Source organism: Taudactylus pleione, unplaced genomic scaffold (genome assembly GCF_031769625.1).
Source record: "Taudactylus pleione unplaced genomic scaffold, aTauple2 ptg000422l, whole genome shotgun sequence".
In the NCBI taxonomy this organism is placed as follows: domain Eukaryota; kingdom Metazoa; phylum Chordata; class Amphibia; order Anura; family Myobatrachidae; genus Taudactylus; species Taudactylus pleione.
This window is the reverse complement of record NW_028284824.1, coordinates 810,608-823,739: the sequence shown is the minus strand read 5'-3', so window position 1 is coordinate 823,739 and position 13,132 is coordinate 810,608.

Below are 13,132 nucleotides of genomic sequence, written 5' to 3'. Positions count from 1 at the left end.
CCCACACATGCACACATACATATATATATAATATATATATATATATATTTATACATACATATACTGTATCATACACACATAAAGTGCTCCCCCTCACACCAAGCCACTTACCTGTTATCTGATGCTAATGTAGGCAGGCAGCCATGGTTACAGAGAGGAGTGAATAGGAGGAGACATGGGTACTGGGAGGAGTCTGGAGAGGACGGAGTGGGATAGAGAAGGGAGCAGGAGAGGAGGGGCCACACTGTACAGGAGCTCAGGTCATTGGTGGCTGGTCCCAAGGGAGGGGCCAGCCACTGTAAAGCCCGGACAGAAGCAGAAGCTTTATACAAGTGTAGAATAGATCAGGCAGGGATCTGCTGCTTGAGACTAGGACCTAGACACGGTTCAATATAAAAGCCGGCAGCAGGGGTGGGGGGGGTGGTGATGTGATTCGCTATGAATCACGTCATCATGGCCTTGTCCCCTGCAGGGCCATGATGACGCAATCACGCTGTGATGCCCCATGCTCCACCCCAATGATGCATCATTGCCGCGCCTCCTTTTGCAGCGACATGCCCCCCCTGCCGTGCAAGCCCAACAGCTCCCTTCCGGAAGGAGGGAGCTAAAAGTTGGCAAGTATGTATGTATCTCAGGCAGGGCATTGGGGGCTAATAGTAAATACAATGTGATAACTACATGTCAGTAAATCAAAACACATAATTAGAATGAGCAGAAATGTAATCATTATACACAGCAGTGATGTGTAGTATCTGTGCACTGTGTGTGTCATCAATTCACATTACTTATGCTGGGCATACACTATATAATTATCTGTCAGATATCTGGGCCTGATTCAGTCGATGGTGGCCCAGTGCGCATGCGCACGATGGAGCTGGCTCCATCATGCGCATGCGCGAGACCCGGATAGCGACGGGCAAACCATCGCTCAGGGTCTCATAGCAAAGGGGGCGTGCTGTCGATGTTGAGTACAGCACGCCCCCTTTGATGGGTGTGCCGGGGACGTGGCTGTCCAGACGGAGGCGTTCCCATGGGAACGCCTACCGTCTGGGGCCAGCCTCACTGACATGACATCTTCCTGGCCGCTCGCTGTAGCTGTGGGTGATCACCCACAGCTATATGAGAGGCCAGGAAGCCACTCTAAAAATCAAGAAGGACAACCCTGATTCAGAGCGAGCACTCTGTCAGAGCGTCCGGCTCTGAATCAGGGCCTCTGTCCAATCTGGCTGGTTGGAATGAAAACCTGGTAATATATGGGAGCAAATGACAATTTGCTCACAAACTCTGGAAAATAGCCAAAAATTGTTTTTCAGGCAAATCGAAAAGAAAGGAGAAGGGTGCTCTCTTCCTGTAGTTGTGGGAGTGTGGTTTCTCGTGGGGTTGAGAATGTGGTGAGTGATTTTGGTGGGTGATGTGGGTAAATGAAGAAACAGACAAATTGAAGGGGGCCAATTCTTTTATTGAAGCAGTCACAATGCTACTTCGATGTAGATCTTGGGGTTGAGTGGGGTGGGGAAGGAATGGGGTGTGGGTGAGACTGGGTTTGGAAGTCGGTGGACCCTTTCAAGGGACTCCTTGCCATGCAGTTCAGTGACCAGCACGTCTCCCCTGCTGGACCTATGGTCGACAGTCTTCAGAGTTGATGGTGGTGTGCTTTTGGGAATGAAAGTCAGAGGTGGGTACCCAGGCGGCGTCCCGCGCAGTGGTGAATATGTCCCAAAAGTACTTACCTAACGGTAGGATTTGTAAGTTTGTGGGTATACGATGCGGCCGTGTTGCAGAGATGGGTGTTGCACTTGGGATGCTGTGATGTGCTTCGCTGGTGTATCATCAGACTGTGGGAGGCACTGTGTGCACTGTGGGAGGTTGCCGGACCAGTGGTATTCAGCGGGTGTGCAATGCCCGCATCATTTGCTGGGTGCTTTGTCCTCTATGCCTGCTGCTGGCTGCAGTCCAGAGCGCTGGGCCGGCAGTGGGGGATGGGTTCCTTCCTCCGAAGGCACGCTGGTCTGGCGTGTGTAACTTGGCACCTTTGGGGGGAGTACACTGATGTGTCCACTGCTGTTGGTGCCCACATGTGTTGGATGGTCCGGTCCCTTGGGTCGGTCTGTTGGGTTGGTGTGACTGGTGGTTGCGACTGGTGGTTGCCTCTGGGTACATTAGGAGGTGGGTAAGACACTGGACGCCGGTGGCAGGTGGTGCCACAGTGGTGCTGGTCCAGGCTAGGCTTGTGTAGTTGCAGCCGCGGTGGTGTGTGGTGGGGTGGTGGCGAGATCCCGTGGTGCTGGATGGGCGCCCAGGGGCAGGTAAGGAGAGAATGAGAGAGATGGGGTGTCTCCGGGGTGTCAGACAAATTGGTTATATCAAACTAATTTACCCAATTTGAACAATCATTTTTGTCCCTTTTCCAGTGTTTAAGACCATATGGTTGATTGTCATTTAATTCTCTGATAGATATCCACATAGCAATACCACCTCTGGCTAAATTATTTACTGTGATACATTTATGCATTTCATATCTGGTTTTAGAATGCAGTTTGGCTGGTGCAGCATGCGGTATAGGGGATTGCAAACCTCAATACTTATGCTGCCCATCCACTAGGCGATTAAACCTAGCGATGGAGCGATAACTATGGTCGTTATCACTCCATCGCTTGGTAATCGCCTGCAAATTGTGCAGCAAAAGGTTAAAAATGACAAGCGATGCACTCGCCCGCTGGTCGTTTTTAACATCAATCATCGCCCGAACATGACGGTCAACCTGACGACCGCCATGTTCGGGGATGAATGATCTGCATACACTGAACGTCTGAACGTTCAGTGTATGTAGTTCACCCCGCAGGAGACAACAGCGTCGTAATCATGCTGTCGTCTCCCGCATAGATGGGCAGCATTAGGTTGCTGTTTTAGTTTTCAGCCTGCAGACTGCAGGAGAGTAAATATTGTGGTTTAAAACCTCATATAATTTATAGTAGTTGTCAAACCACACCATAAACTGCAGTTTAGTAAATTAATCCCTTGGTCTACTAAAATGCCATTTTCAGTGCAGCGAGGAGCCCTCATGTACAGTATGGGTTGAAAGCTGAGATGTCATTGCTCTGTGACATCAACATGTGTACAGAGGCGTAGCCAAAACTTTGAGGGCCTCATAGCAACATTTTGAAGGTGCCTTCACCCCAATGCTCCAAGAGAGACACCTCATTCCGTATCAGTTGTTAATTTTATGCCCCATAATAATCAGGCTTGCCTACCCTCCCGATTTGGTCGGGAGCCTCCCGAATATCAGGTGCCACTCCCGACCCCTGGGAAAGGCAGGCAAGCCTCCCGGCTGCCTCCTGACCCCCCGACTATGCGCTAAATCGCATCATCGTGGCTCCGCCCCCTGCTTCACAATGCATTGTGAAGAGGGTACGGGGCCACAATGACTTGATTGTGCGGAGACGCCCTCTGGTCCCGCCCCCATGAGGAGTCAGCGCCCAGCCACGCCCCCCGCTGTGTGCAGGCATTCAGCTGCCTCCCAGAAGGAGGTAGCTGAATGCCGGCAACTATGATAATAATGCCCAAATTTATTTTATGTCCCATAGTAGTGCCTAGTTAATTGTATGCCTCATAGTGCCGTAGATAACTAATTATATATTATTAAATTGTATATCCCATCCTAGTGCCTAGTAATGTTATTACCAGTAGTAGTGCCCTGGCCTATGGGCTACACATCACATAATTAGCCAGGACAGGGTTCTTCCATATTACACCTACAGAGCCCCCAATCTATATTTTTAGGTAATCAGTCCCGATCCTTTTAACTAGTCACTGCTGACTCACTAATCTCGCATGTGTATCAGCCTGGACCTATTCACACATTTTTACTCAGCAGTGGCAAATGCAGGATTTTGAAAGGGGGGTTTCCAAATAAATTGATACAGAACCAATGACAAAAAAGTGTAACCAGAATAAGCCTGCAACATACACTTTATTGTGTACTTCAAGTGTTTTCATATAAATAACAATAAATAATATTGTTAACAATAATATTAATAACAACAAGGCATCTGGGCATAAAATTTGCTTATGCACAATGTGTAACAGTATGTACGAACAAAATGTAAACTACAAGTGCAATTTCAGCATCTGAACTAAACTAAAGTAATTTAACAGTACTTTAAATGTTAATATGTCCCAGTTCCATTCTATGGTTGTGGAGGCCAATAACTACCACCATCATCTGCCCTTGTGTCACTCAAGCCTTCTGCCCCGTGTAACTTCCAGCCTCCTGCCAACAGAGGCGTAACTAGGGTATTTATAGCCCAGGGCAAAAGTAAAAATGGAGCGCTACCTCCCCCCCGCCATGTGCGCGTGCGTCGAAAAATGGGCATGGTCAAAAGGGCATGGTCATTTAAAAATAGGCGTGTTAAAATGACACACCCCTTTCTCATCTATCTGCACCTTAATGCAGTGCCCCTTATACAGTCCACCCTATGCAGTGCCCCCAGTAGTGCCCCCCTATGCAGAGCCCTTTATATTGTGCCGCCAGTAGTAGTCCACCCCCTATGCAGTACCCCCAGTAGTGATCCCCCCTATACAGTGCCCCTTATACAGTTCCCCCTGTAGTGGTCCTCCCTATTTAGTGCCCCCAGTAGTGGTGCCACCAGTGCAGTGGCCCTTGTGCCCCCAGTAGTAATCCCCTTATATAGTGCCCCCAGTAGTAGTCCCCCCCCATGCAGTGCTCCCCCTTAGGCAAATGCAGGGGGGGTTTCCGTCCACCCCCCAACACCCACCCACCCACTCACCACCCACCCCCCCACCCCGAACACTGCCGGCCCTGCAGCAACCAGGGCACATGCCCCGTCAGCCCTACCCTAGTTACGCCACAGCCTGCCACCTATCTTTCCAGCATTCTGCCGCATCTTTCTCCACTGCCTCCTGCTACGTGTCACTCCAACCTACCAACCTCCTGTGTCCCCTCCTGCCTGCTGTGTTCCTTTCAGCCTCTTGTGTCCCCCCCTGACTCCTGTATTCCTTGCAGCCTGTGTCCCTTGCAGGCTCTTGTGTTGCCTCCTGTGTCCCTTGCTACCTGTGTGCCATCCTCCCTATGTCCCTTCTAGCCTCCTGTGTCCCTTGCAGCCTCTTGTGTCCCCTCCTGCCCTCTGTGTCTCTTGCAGCCTCTTGTGTCCCCTCCTGCCCCCTGTATTCATTGTGTGATACCCCAAAGTAGCATCTATTGATGAGTAATTTCTCACCGTTCTAGTTGTACCTGTTTCTTCTAGGTTTCCACGCCACAGCAGAGAGGCAGGTGGTTCCCAAACAACAACACAATAAATGACATGATAAATAAAATAGTGTTCACTTTACTAAGTTGGAACTCTTCAACAACTCTTGGTCTCCTTAAGCACACAGTTAGCAACAACACTTAAATATATATCACAATATATAGCACAATATAATATATTTATGCAATACTTTACATTTATATCACATCACCAATTCTCAGGAATTACTACTTCCAGTTACTAAGTTGACAACCATACTGTACATTATCTTGCTGTACTAATAGTTAACATATAAGATATAGGCAATGTACCCACACAAAATATTTATAACTCTCTAAGAATGTCCCCTGACCAGTTTTAAACATTGGTGCACATACTGTATATGGGAAATCTACTACCCGGGTTATGTGAACTCCTTTGTAATTATGTTCTGGTGAGTATGGGTGACTTTAGGGATTGTCCTCCTGTGATAGTCTGGTAATGCAGATTTCATTGTACACAGAAAGTGAGGGCTGCCACTGTCTGTGCTGCTCTGTATAGGTATAACCCACTCCTGAGGTACAGCTGGAGCTCAGCACTATCTATCTCAGCAGTACTCACTACTCATCCCTAATTGAGGCCAATGTGTTTTTTGTTTTTTTAGTGGGTATAATGTAATTTATTGTTTTCTGTTGGGGCCAATGTGTGTGTTTTCTCCTGCGGGGGCCGATGTGTTTATTTTATTCTTGTAGTGGTCAGTGTATATTTTTTTCCTATTGAGGACAATGTGTTTCTTTTCTTGTGGGGGTTAGTGTGTATTTTTTTCCTATTGAGGCCAATGTGTTGTTGGAGTGACATGGTCGTGTTGCTAAAAGTGGTTGCATATAGAGATGCTGAATTGCTGACATTAGAGGCCATACTGTATGATATACACTTAGCATAGGACTGGTGAAAGTTACAATGGTGCTACCTCTGGTGGCATCTAAAGATGCACAAAGCATGATGGGTAGCATCTGTAGACACTGAAAGTGACTGTCTCAGTCCTTGCATATTTGGCTATACACCATGGAAGGGCATTGTAGCTGCATTAGCATAGAGTTACAGATGCAATTGCAGTAAAAGACGCAAGAAAGGCCACAACTGCATCCAACTCAGAATCAGGCCCTATGAAGCGGGATCCCGCCCCCTCCACAGACCCCGTCCCTATTAGGGCCGCTTCCATAAGTTTCCTGGGCTAGTTTTTCATCCCAATCCGCCCCTGCCCACAGGTGTTGGTGCCCCAGGCAGCTGCCTAAAACTGCTTAATGGTAGTGTCAGTCCTGTACATATTAATGCTAATTCAGTCTGTGTAGTCACCAGGAGCCAGAGCCTTATGCCTCTGTGATGTTACTTGTTACTGGTAAATTAGCGACTACCTTCTCATGAATATACAGTGGTTATCACTACTGCCTCACAGTACTGGGGTCATGGGTTACATTTTGACATGAGCTGTATATGTATGTGTGTGGTTTTTATGTTCTCCCCATGTTTATGTGGTTTGCTCCAGGTGCCTCATCTTCCTCCCACAGTCCAAAAACCTACTATGTATTAGTGTGTTTGTAGGATGGGAAATGTAGACCGTATAATCCCCAGGGGTTAGGCACGTCTTGCTGTAAGGGAAGGGCAGCTGAAGACCTATGGTTCTAATGGTCTTATCATCTCTCTGCTGGTATTGCCCTAACATAAACATTATGAGATCTAAGAATAATGTTATGTCACAACAATACAATAAAGTAAATACAGTAAATAAGGATACAATAAAATTCAATTGTGAAATACAATGAATTGAAACCATTAAAATCACCAATGATGTTTATTTAATGAGTAAGATGTTATTTTGATAAGTGGCCGATGGTGTTAGTTGACAATGCAGCAAGGTGGCGGCCTCGGCCCAAGCGGATTCTTTCATCACCTTCTCTGGGCACATTCCAGATGGAGAACGTGCGCTACAACGAGCTGTAGTCTTGATCTAAAGGGAATTAAATTTAAGTTTCAGATCATCATTTCATAGGAAGAATTAAATGTTTGTGTTTTAACATAATAGTGAAAATACTCTAACAATAACAGTAATGAAAGGGAAAATGTAACCAGAATACAATTCCCCAAAGGATACTAACGGAAAGTATGTAATGACAAAGTGTAAGCAATCATAGTTTCAGTCATGTAAAAAACAGTAATTTTTTATCCCAGCTTTTCATTTGTAATCCAATGGGCTTGTGTTATACAGTACATGGAATCCACAAGAAAATATTTGTAATTTGTCATTTAATGGGATCTTCTTAATTTTGAAGGCAAATACATTTAAAATCTTTATCTACAGGAAAATCTTTTAATTGGTAGTCACATGGATTTTTCTTCTTGTATTTATTGGTACTGGCATCTCGACAGTAAGTAGTGGGGTAGGGAGAGGGTTAGGAGTTAGGCACTAGGGGAGAGGGTTAGGAGTTAGGCACTAGGGGGGAGGGTTAGACACTAGGAGATAGGGTTAGGAGTTAGGCACTAGGGGGGAGGGTTATGCACTAGTGGGGAGGGTTAGGCACTAGGGGAGGGTTAGGCACTAGGGGGGAGGTTAGGGTTAGGCACTAGTGGGGTGGGTCAGGCACTAGGGGAGAGGGTTAGGAGTTAGGCATTAGAGGGGAGGGTTAGGCACTAAGGGGGAGGGTTAGGGTTAGGCACTAGGTGGAGGGTTAGACACTAGGGGAGAGGGTTAGGAGTTAGGCACTAGCGGGAGGGTTAGACACTAGGGGGGAGGTTAGGGTTAGGCACTAGTGGGGAGGGTTAGGCACTAGGGGAGAGGGTTAGGAGTTAGGCACTAGGGGGAGGATTAGACACTAAGGGGGAGGGTTAGGGTTAGGCACTAAGGGGAGGGTTAGGCACTAGGGGAGAGGGTTAGGAGTTAGGCACTAAAAGGGAGGGTTAGGCACTAGGGGAGAGAGTTAGAAGTTAGGCACTAGGGGGAGGGTTAGGCACTAGGGGGGAGGGTTAGGGTTAGGCACTAGGGGGGAGGTTAGGTTTAAGGTGCAAGGAGAGAGGGTTAGGGGTAGGATACTTACCGCCAGGTGTCAGCATCCTAACCCTGTCCAGATGCCAGTGTCGGGAATCTGACCGCCTGTGTCCCGAGTGCCGGCATACCATACCCAACCCGTATAAATGCTAGCTCATAAGGAAAGTGAAAGTAGACACAATAACACTGAGAGCACTTACGGTATTGCCAGATGTTTCCTTGGCATAGAGATCACGGGGGGCAATTTATGCCTCAAACCCCTAAAAAGAGAAAACAGATATCATTGTACCTAATTGACTCTATGAGAACATTATACAACTTAATGAGGCTGATTCACTTCATTGGAACATTGTCCTCCTCATTTTATACTCATCAGTTATTGTACATTATTATACAGAAAGATAAATACATTATAGTGACACTTTCAGTAAAATGTAATATGCTCTATGATAGTTACTGAGATGCAAAGATTAGTATATAAATGGAATCCATAACTACAGAAGATATTATGGCAGAGCTGTAACTAGACATTGTGGTGCCCCCCCCACCCCACACCATGTCATATTTGATATTACTGTTAGTGCAACACTGGAGAGGCCATGGCACATGATACCCTGGCAGTCTGGTCCTGGGGCTCTTGGCTGTTAATATTGTTTGTCCCCATTTTGTGTGTTTAAATGCTGGACAGTATGTACACAGATTGAAGAACACAATTGAACATAATATACTATTCTCTATAGGACACCATTTCCTAATAGTAGAGACTGGCAGTAGTGTCCTTACATTAGATTACTGACATGAAATCTGCTGTGTAGATGAGAAAAATCCCCATAGTCTAAAGTAATATAGTAAAATATGTGGTACCAGTGAGTCCCTGAACCTGCTGCAGAGTGGACATACTTTATATTTTTTATATTAGCTTTACTATAGATAAAATGGTGTAACTGTCAGTATGAGGGTACTTTGATATGTGTAACCTATTTACCTGCTATGACTGTGCACTGGAGTCCAGTGTGTCAAAGTGACACTCACACTGGTCCCTTCTATGTAGGATACTGGTGCCGGACCTGTCACGCTGCCTGCCGCTGCCGCCATGTCCTGCACGCCCATGTGCCAGCTTCCAACAAACAGGTTTTCTTGGAACTATGGGAGTTGAGGAGAGACGTCATGACATCTCTCCCATCCCTGCAGATGGGTCATGAGACGGAGCAACCAAAGAGTGACAGGCAGGGCTGCAGCTGCAGTAAGGTAGCCGGGTGCACCGCTACTAATACATAGCAGTGGGCACCCAGTGGCATATAGATATTGTGTCAAGCAGCCGGTTCTGCCCTCAGGGCATGTTGCACTCTGTGCAGAGGCAGCGGCCGCACCACCCTAATTACAGCCCTTTATGATATATAATTAATATTCAAATAAAACTCGCTAATTTTTATCCATAATTCAGATTGTAACATATTGTTCATGCGATATCAGCACAAAATACGTACGAGCATCTCATAAGAACAATGTCCCTGGAACTGAGCCTGTTGTCCTTCCAGTCCGGTCCTATGGAAAAGAATACAGAAATAATACAGTTACTATTGTGTCTGGTATATGATTTGCATCAGTTATTCAATTGCAAGTACAAACCACTATTTGTTCCTATTGTTCCCAGGTCAGTCACTTTCTTTGCCTAATCTGCATTCCAGTCCTATGCAGTATACACCCCTCCATTACAGCATGCCACAAGGCAGCCTTTTTTCTTAAATATTGCAGAACTGTAAAGACCAGCATATGTACACACGTCCCAACTGTCCCAGCATGGTAACTTGTGGGGTAACTACAATTTGTATTGCTGCGATAAGCTTTGGTGCAGATTGTTAGTCCACAACTATGATAAACAGACCCCTTAAACTTTTAATTACTTAGTACAAGACTACCTGGAGGATGAGTCTCAGCTGAACATTGGTTGCTCTGACGCCTTCAGGGATCTTGTGGGTCAGACTCAGATGGTGCGCCTTCACCTGCAGGAGGGAGGGTGGACAGCAGAGAGTTAGTTACAGGGCACTGGCACACTCAGAGTACACAGGGAGATAGGAGATTATGGATGGGTAACCTACGTGTCCTCACATAGACATTAATACCACAGGTGTAGCTTTTATGACTGATTGAGCCTGTAGAAGATATTTCTAACATATTTTAATTGGCAGCTGAAGTTCTAATAGAATTTCAGTATTTAATTCTATAATACTACAATGGATGACTAGATATATTATATATAATTGGAATAAATTTGTTTTAGTAGTTTTATCTGGAGGTTTTTCATGCCTTTGTTCACATGTCTATATTTAAATCACAGTATTGGCCGCAATTCAATTCAGCGCGTTGTTAAGTTGGAGAATGGCGGTTCTCGTGACTTAAAATGGGTTTTTAGTCGTGAGAACCGACATTCTCCAGCTAAACAGCCGGCTGATAGAGCACTTTTGCCGGATTTCTCCTCGCAATCCAAGGAAGGTACAAGAAGATACCCTTTAGTCAGACCAAAGGTCAGGCTGAATATAATAGCTCTGGGAGCTCTCTCCTGGGGATTATAATCATCGCTTTGAATTGAATCGCGGCCATGGACTTTTACAATTATAATGGACTATGTTTTTGCAAGATCATTTGTATTACAAGAAACCTATTTTTCTCATATTGTGTATAAATTGTGACACTTGTGGAGAAATATAAGATGTAAATGTCAGAGTAATAGGCATTACATTGTATGACAAAGAGATATATAAATATTAGGACATAAGGAAAAAGGTAAGTAACCACAATGACACTGAAAGCACTTACCACAGGTATTGCCAGGTGTTTTCTTGGCATAGGGACCACAGCGTCAGGTTCTGCCAGGTGTTTTCTTGGCATAGAGACCACGGCCTCAGGTATTGCCAGGTGTTTTCTTGGCATAGAGACCCTGGCCTCAGGTACTGCCAGGTGTTTTCTTGGCATGGGGACCATGGCCTCAGGTATTGCCAGGTGTTTTCTTGGCATAGAGACCACGGCCTCAGGTACTGCCAGGTGTTTTCTTGGCATGGGGACTACGGCCTCAGATGCTGCCAGGTGCTTTCTTGACATAGAGACCACGGCCTCAGGTATTGCCAGGTGTTTTCTTGGCATAGAGACCCTGGCCTCAGGTACTACCAGGTGTTTTCTTGGCATAGAGACCACGGCCTCAGGTGTTGCCAGGTGTTTTCTTGGCAAAGGGACCACAGGGGGCAGTTTATGCAGAAAAGCCCTAAAAAAAGAAAACAGACACATTTGCACATAAAGGACTCCAAGAGAATGTAACTATAGCTGAGGTTAGTACAATATAATACCCATAGCTAGATATTATGGTATATTATGATTAACATTTATATAGTAATAGCTGAAAAAATACTTCATCACAATCTGTTCATATCTATAAATGACACAAATTTTTATCATTTTACATTTTTATCCATAAATCACATTGTTACTTATTGTTCATGTGATATCTGCACAAATTACTTACACAGAGCGTCTCATAGGACCAGTGATACTGGAACTGGGCGCTTTGTCCTTATGGGCTGGCTCTATGAAAAATAATATAGAAATAGTACAGTTACTACTATGTCTGGTATATGTTTTGCTTCAGTTAGTCAATGGAATATAGTTTAGAAGTATAAACCCCTATTTGTTCCTATTGTTCCTGGATTAGTTACTTCCTTTGTCTAATCTGTAACTGTAAAGACTAGCATACTGTATGTACACACCTCCCAACCACCCAGCATGGTAACTTGTGGTGTAACTACAATATGTATTGCTGTGATAAGTGGTGATGCAGATCGTTAGTGCACAACTATGATAAACAGACCCCTCAATCTATTCATTATAAGATACATGAATACCTGGAGGATGAGGGTCTTTCAGCTGCACTTTGCTTTCTCTTGTAGCCTCAGGGATTTTGTGGGGGGCACAAACATGGTTCCTATCCACCTGCAGGAGGAAGGGTAAACAGCAGTGTTAGTTACTGGGCACCGACACACTCAGAGAAAACAGGGAGACAGGAGATTATGGATGGGTAACCTATGTGTCCCCACACAGACATGTAATACCACAGGTGTAGCTTTTATGACTGTTTGAGCCTGTAGTATATATTTTTAACTTATTTTAATTGGCAGCTGAAGTTCTAATAGAAAGTAAAAGATCACATTCCAACCAATCTTCTAATAAAACTGATTTTGAATGTTTAGAATGTTTGTTTTATTTAATAATAAGGGGGAAATTTAATAAACATAATTATCTCATTTACATAATTATCTTATTTTTCCAGCATAAAAGCTGGAAATTTTGATATTTATGTTTTCTCCATATTTAAATGCACTGAAAAGTATGGAAAAATCCTGATGTCACAGACTTTTCATTGTTTCCTAAACACACTCTCTCCCCTATAAAATCTAATGGGGGTTTTCTCATGGAGATATTTATACAAACTAGAGATATTTATCTCTTTTTTTAAAAACAAACTTATCTCCATCTTCAGATGGTGATAACTAGCCTTTCCCCTTAGTACCTGGGCTATCAGCACTACATTCCCAAGCACACATAATGGGCCTCTGTACCAGATGGTGATAAGCAGCCTTTCCCCTCAGTGCCTAAGCTGTTAGCACTACATTCCCATACACATACTGTATAATGGGCCTCTGTACCAGATGGTGATAAGTAGCCTTTCCCCTCAGTACCTGAGCTGTCAGCACTACATTCCCATACACATATAATGGGCCTCTGTACCAGATGGTGATAAGTAGTCTTTCCCCTCAGTACCTGAGCTGTCAGCACTACATTCCCAAGCACATAT